At 40.0% G+C, this 5,151-nt stretch overlaps 1 long non-coding RNA gene across 1 annotated transcript; it reads left to right on the top strand.

The window, feature by feature from the left end:
• Positions 1–1,291: 1,291 nt before the first annotated feature.
• Positions 1,292–2,434, top strand: LOC147751223 (uncharacterized). The gene is made up of 3 exons (XR_015299959.1): positions 1,292–1,416; positions 1,938–2,077; positions 2,160–2,434. It is a non-coding gene; the product is annotated as an uncharacterized LOC147751223 (long non-coding RNA).
• Positions 2,435–5,151: the final 2,717 nt, after the last annotated feature.

The raw sequence follows: 5,151 nt of genomic DNA, 5'->3' as shown, positions 1-5,151 counted from the left end.
CCACGATCCCCCCGGGAAGCCATCTTGGGCGGGAGGCGAGTCTCGGCTGGTATGCCCGAAGTGGCGTAGCCGGGGCGCGCCTTTTTCCCGCCCTAGAATGGGTTGTCCTAGACACCGACGCGGCCGACCACGCCCTCGGAGGCAGGCGGGGGCGGGTTTACGCCCGCCCTGAATACGGATAAAAGGAGCGGAAGCCAAGAAAGCATCCTCTTGTTCCTGTGCTCTGAAGCTGCACCTCACTTATCTCACATGGGCGGTCTGTCCTCGTTCACCGATAGGGATGGTCACGCTTTGAGCTACGGTTATCATTGACAATTTAAAAAAAATGTTTGTATAAATTCCTTCATCTAGTCAAATTCTCAAGCACTACCATCATGACTATGTGCCTGAACACTTACATAGTTTTTATGTAATACATGGGGTTGTAGCACGCCTTGCAGTGTTTTTATAGACAAATGAGCAGGGGTTGACAATCTCCAAGATGGCGCTTATAGTTACTTGTAATTTGACTGAAAGAATAGAGAGGTACATCGCCGTTACGCTCTTCCATCTATATCATCCCATTGGATTTTTTCCTTCACTTCCGCTTCATTGGCGGCTCGTCGCGGAGCTTGTTCTGAGAGCTCCACGATTACATACTGAATCGGTAAGCGTTTTGACCAGACTGATGTTTCTGTACTGCGTTTTTGTTGTGTGAAGGCGATCACTCACTTGATTTTAACTTATTTGTTGGCAGATTTACTTTTGATCAAACTAGATGGAATCCTGTAGATAGGCAAACAGCATTTTGCCAGAAGGTATGAACATACTTTCTTTGGTTATATAGCCATGGAATACGACCAGCATGCTTGGTATTCGGTGGGTTTTATTTTTTCAGCTCTAGGCTTTCCATTTTGTTTAGCACACAAACAACCTGTGTGCACTGTGAGTATTCAGCATCTGAGATTCTGTTGGACGCCATTAGCATGCGATCCATTGGTCTCTCACTAGTGGGTCCAGGCAGTGGAGGGCAAAAGACCACGGTTCTTGGTGAATTTTATCATCTCATTTTGCTTAAAACCTCATGCTTTTCACGGGCCACCACTCTTTTCACACGGCGTTACATTGGAATTTTCATGTTACTCTGCCCATCACGCGTAAACTCCACTTTATTCTCTGCATGTAAATTTTGACACACACTATGAATGGATTAGTACAAGGCACTGCAAGGTAGAAGCTGACATCAGGGCTATTTTACTATTTGTTTATTGACCACCCTGATACATTAGAAAATGCTATTCTGTTTCCATTACAGATTCCCCTGAAGAAGGAACATCCATCCAGAAATTCAATGGGCATATTGTCTGAAGTCCTATTCAGAAAATTCATGGAATGTCATGATATTGTTTTTGACCGCGCGGACGAAACTGAACCTAGGTAAGATTCTGCCCGTGAACACGGCGATTTATACCCGTGTCTTGTACCCAGCTATAGCGGACCTCTAGCCCCCTTTTTTTGCTGAATACTGTTGCTGTTTCTAAACCAAAAACTACTTTATTAACTAGCTGGCTTTGTGCGCAAACCATATTCTATAGTAGCTCTAATACTCTGCTAACATAATCCAAACAGAGCCTCAGCAGCACTTTAACCAATATGCGCCTGAGATCCAGAGCACGCCCGCATCTCTAATTATGAGCCCATGATGGGCGGGATGTATTCGCATCTTGCGACAGGTTATAGCCATCACCTTATGTGCATTTTAAATACAACCAACCAGGGCACTCAAGTTATAGTGTGGTATACTTCTGTAACCACAAGTAAAGCACAGTAAGGCTCCATCAAAGAATAACTTTATGCACTGACTATAGTGCTGGCCATGATTTATGTGACTATATGCACGTAGATTTATTACAAATTAAATATGGTAATAGACTTTGCTTATTGATTTCCACCTATAGATGTGAAGCTCGCCCAAATAAACAAGCAATTGGAATTTACTTGTAAAAAGGCTCCTGAATACCCCAAGGCGACCTATATAAAATGCAGGCGCTTGGAGAAGTGTCCATCTAAAAAATCAGAATCTGCACATCGCTATCAAGTAAGCATTGGTGCATGTAAAATAAGAATATATGTACCACACAGAGAACATCGTGTAAAATTAAGTATTATTGTTACTTCAGATCCTCTAGATTGTCAAGCTGAGGTGAATACACAAACTAAAGGAATTTTCCAATCCAGGATCAAGACTGGCACAGCAAATTGAAAATGCTTTAAAGAGTAAGATATTTTGACCACTAATAGTTATGACCCTGTATAAAGTGAGACAAAAATGTTTCTGTAAAAAACAAATTCTCCTATACCTTGTATTAATTTAATGTCACATATATTCCTTTTAGATTTATGAAGCTTTTAATCTTTAGTCCTGAAGAAGGTCTTGTACCCAACTAAGCACCGAAACGCGTTGACAACAGTGTTTTTTTATTCGTTTCTATATGTTTTTATATTGTAACATTTGGATGAAAAGTATATACATGTGTTTCTGTGATATAATAATGTTTATGTGAAATTGTTTGAACTCTTTAATATTAATGCTTGTGTCTTCCTTTTTAATAAATGTGACTTTTTTGATACAACTTTTGGTCTGAAGGTATATGTGTTTTTGAGGATATTGTAATTCATCTTAAACTAAAAACTGTCTCACAACAGGTGTCTTGATCTATTGAGTTGATATATTGTATAATAATTATGGAATAACCACAGAAAGGAAACCCCCCTCTTTTGGTGTTACTATTTCCCAGTCCTTTCTGGGTCCACTCGGGAAAACTCTCTCCTGTTTTTGCTTTACTCAGGCTCCAGTAGCCAGAGAGTCCAAATTCACAATATGGATACATTACGAACCTTTGGGTTCTCAGAAGACCAATGTAAAAAGCTCCTAGGAGGGTCTTCAAAAAGTATTAGTACTGTCACACTATCCAGTAGTGATGAAGACAAATGGAATAAACTCTGGAATCTAAAGAAAAAACTGATCCGGACCGAGCTCCATGCAGAATTTATCATCCAATACTGCAAAAAGGGAGTCATACCTAAGGGTCTACAAATCACTAATGAACCCGGGCTATTTGTCACAGACGAGAAATTTAAAGATAGTTGGACACTAATAGCAAATAGATGTAGTCGCGACTGGATGTTGCTCATTATAGACACAGCACAGGGACTCTTGATAATAGAAAAAGAGGAAATAGATAAGTTGGAGAAGGAACTCAATGAGTCCACTGCATTAGATGAAGCCACCAAAAAATTGGCAGAGATAAAAGAAGATATTACAGGGCACCAAGAATATATGATAAACAAAAAAACTAATAAATTACGTAAAGATATAGCCAATTTTAATTTGGAACAGGTATACCCATATCTACAGAAGGACTACTTTTACCAACCTATCCCCAATGAGTTCAACAACCGTCCATACAGGTACAACAAAAATAAATTTTATAAGAAAAATGTGACCTTTTCAGACACCTCATACCACACAAGTGACTCGGAGGCTGAGAGGGCACAAGATTCTAGTAAACGTAACGAATCAAGAGATGAAAGTGGAGATGAATTCCTTGATTATCAAAAAAAAATTTTAGGCCAAAAGAGACAGACCCGTGGCTTCAGGACCCGGGGGAGGGGTTGTCAGGGCTTCCGTCAAAAGGAGGGAACAATAAGGAGACCCTACATGAGGACTCGGAGCCACAAGGATTGGGAGTAGATAGCTACACCCAAAAGGCCCCAATCATCAACCTCTCCAATAAGATTTTAACAGTAGATGAGATTAAGATACTTGAGAAAGGTTTAGGTTTTGCCCCGAGTCGAGGTATCTGTAGATACTCAATAGAGAAGAATATAAGGGATTTATTCCGTAAAATTAGGATCAAACGGTTTTTTGAGAATAAGGAAAACAGACCTAAGAATAATAAGTCTGGACTTAAACCTCCCTCGACCTGGACCCCTGATATCTCTATGGTGAGCCAAGAAATAGATACGTTTGAAAAGGTCATTACTATTGGCCTTGAAAAGCTGCTAGATGAAAAGATATGGACTACGAATAATCTCTCTAAAACTGAAAGAGCGGCTTTGACTAATCTCCAAACATATGATGATATCACCATTAAACCTGGGGATAAGGGTGGCAGTATTGTGATCCTCAATACCCAGGACTATAATCAAAAAATGTATGGCCTACTTAGTAATAAATCCCATTACAGAAAATCCAACATAGGCGAGTGGAACAACCTTAAAAAGAAAGTGAAAAGTATAGTGACCTTAGCAAAAGAGGATTGTATCATCTGTGAGGATGAATACAAATTTCTAGTTAACAATCATCCCAAAATACCAGCCCTCTATGGACTCCCTAAAGTCCATAAGGACATTAGAAACCCCCCCATGCGACCAATAGTTTCAGGTATAGACTCTATCACGGAGCCACTTAGCAAATATGCTGACTGTTTTATCCGCCCCTTAGTAGAGACATTACCATCCTACATAAAAGACACCAAAGATATGTTCTCAAAAGTGGAAGGTATAACCTTCAATAGCGAAACCCAATGGTTGGTGTGCTTGGACATTGAGTCCTTGTACACCAACATACCTCAACATGATACCATCAGGATGATGAAAGAGATTTTGAATGACGAGGAAGCCTATCTCTCTGCCCAGAACACATTCATTGTTGATTGTATAGAAATTGTTCTACTGAATAACATCTTTCTATTCAACAATGACTTCTTCTGTCAAATAAAAGGGACAAGCATGGGTGCTACCTGCGCGCCAAGCCTTGCCTGCCTATACGTAAGCAATTTTGAGAAACATCATATATACAATGAACTGAGCCCATTTTATGAAAATGTAAAACATTGGTCTAGATTCATAGACGATGTTTTCTTTGTATGGGAAGGTAGCGAAATTGAGCTCACAGCCTTCATTGAGTGGCTGAACTGTGGGGATGCTAACCTCAAATTCACTAGTAATAAAAGTCAAGTGGCAGTTGAATTTCTTGATATAAAAATTAAAGCAGAAATGGGGAAGTTATATGTTGAGCTTTTTGTCAAACCATCTGACCGTAATACCTTGCTCCACCATAATAGCTATCACCCTAAGAACCAAAAAGAAGGCATCCCGTATAGCCAG

Source organism: Lissotriton vulgaris, chromosome 1_1, assembly GCF_964263255.1.
Source record: "Lissotriton vulgaris chromosome 1_1, aLisVul1.2, whole genome shotgun sequence".
NCBI lineage: Eukaryota > Metazoa > Chordata > Amphibia > Caudata > Salamandridae > Lissotriton > Lissotriton vulgaris.
Note: the sequence above shows the minus strand (reverse complement) of the source record. Positions and strands in the feature narration are given on the sequence as shown.